General features: G+C 39.0%; 1 non-coding gene across 1 annotated transcript; it reads left to right on the plus strand.

The window, feature by feature from the left end:
• The first annotated feature begins 1,212 nt into the window (after nt 1-1,212).
• Nucleotides 1,213-1,319, plus strand: LOC136498700 (small nucleolar RNA R71). The gene has a single exon (XR_010769709.1). It is a non-coding gene; the product is annotated as a small nucleolar RNA R71 (small nucleolar RNA).
• The last annotated feature ends 614 nt before the right edge of the window (nt 1,320-1,933 follow it).

Consider the following 1,933-nt stretch of genomic DNA (forward strand, 5'->3'; position numbering starts at 1 on the left):
AAGAAAAGATATGAAAGAGAGATGAAAAAGCAAGAACAAGAGAAGCTCTCTCATTTCATGTGCTTCAAGTGTCATGAAGTGGGACATCTTGCAAATGGTTACCCCAATGAAGAAAAGCTCAAGTTGAAGAAAAAAGAAGAGAGGCTAAAGCATGTCAAGTGCTTCAAGTGCCGCACTTGGGGTCATCTCACGTCAATGTGCCCAACCAAACAATTGGTGAAGTAACAAGTAAAGCCTCATCCAAAGCCACAAGTTGAGCAAGAAAAGACACCCCAAGAGCAAATCAAGATCAACCATGAAGATGGTGGTGATTTGATGATGATGAAGAAGAAAACAAGAAGGGGTGGAAAAGCAAGAGAAAGATCAATGCGTCTGTTGACATTTCTTAGCATCACTATTTACTAAGTTGTCATCCCTAGCATGATGCCAGAAATGTGTGGTTGGTAATTATTAATGACACTTATAAACTTAGAGAAAATTATATATGTTAAAGTAAAGTATCCGCAAGCGCACAGATAATATACCATTGTAGCATTTCACCCGGGAGTATACCGAGTATCGTTATTTATATTTTATCCACAGGGAGGAGCTATGGGATTGTTGGCAAAGAGATACTAACAAATATATATACTTATGATAAAACCACTCTCATGCTATGGCATGGATAAGTCAAATGATAAATAAATGATAAGTATAAATCATTGATAATAATTCTAGAGATAGAAATAGAGACTCATAAAATGTAGTATGGCTAGGCAGGAGATTCGGTAAGTTATCTTGGTAAGTTGACCATTGTTGTTGATTCCATCCTTGTCTTTGTTGTTGTGAAACTGAATTGTTGCCAATGATGTTTACATCCTCTTGATAGTAAGGGAATTCAACCCCTAAATATTCTCCACATGTGTTTTGAGCATTGAAAGTATCTTGAATGGCCTGACAATCTCTCTTATAATTAGCTTGCTGTTCGAGCCAATTCAACAATACGTCCATTTTGGTTGACAATGCACACACCTCTTCTGGTACTTCTTCACTCTTATTGCATGATTGGATGTTGTATGATGACCAGCCTTGATTAGAGGCTATCTTCTCCATAAGAGTTTTAGCTTTTCCAAGGGTGAGTGACAAATGATCCTCCAATAGTGGCATCGAGTTGTTCATGAGCTTTCTGAGTTAATCCATGGTAGAAACTTTGTATGAGCAACCAATCTTCCATTCCGTGGTGAGGACAATCTGAAATATATTCTTGGAAACATTCCCGTGCTTCTGGAATGGTCTCTCCCTTCTGCTATTGGAAGTTGGAAATCTTTGCTCTTAAGGCATTGGTCTTGCCGACTGGAAAGAACTTTTCTAGGAAGGCCTTTAAACACTTTGCCCATGTATTGATGTTGTCTTTGTTGGTGTAGAACCATTGCTTCGCTCTTCCCAATAGTGAGAATGGGAACAAGCGAAGTAGTATTATGTCTTGAGCAACGTCCTTGATGACGACTATGCTACTAATTTCTAGAAAATTCTAAAGATGAGCACTACCATCTTCATATGCCTTTCCAGTGAATGGGGTAGCTTGCACCATGTTGATGAGGGTTGGCTTGAGCTCAAACTCAAGGTTGTTGGTTTTGAGTGTTGGTCTAGTGCAAATGTTGTTGGTGCTCGGAGCAGAGAACTCATGCAGAGTTTTGTCAGCCATATCTCAGAAACTGGTGTTGAGCTTTCTCTTGATTAGGTTGATTCTGACTCGAAGTTGTTGGTGAATCACAACCAATTCTGCAATACCCTATATAGAATATGAACAACGACAAACAAGGGTAAGCCTGCTAAAGCAGAGTTGTTATGATTTTCTCAATAAGTATTTATTTGAACAATTCTCTATAGCCATGTGCCACTCCTCCTCGGCAATGGTGCCTAGAAATGCTTGTTGATATTTCTTAGCATCACT

This window comes from Miscanthus floridulus, chromosome 12, assembly GCF_019320115.1.
Source record: "Miscanthus floridulus cultivar M001 chromosome 12, ASM1932011v1, whole genome shotgun sequence".
In the NCBI taxonomy this organism is placed as follows: Eukaryota; Viridiplantae; Streptophyta; class Magnoliopsida; order Poales; family Poaceae; genus Miscanthus; species Miscanthus floridulus.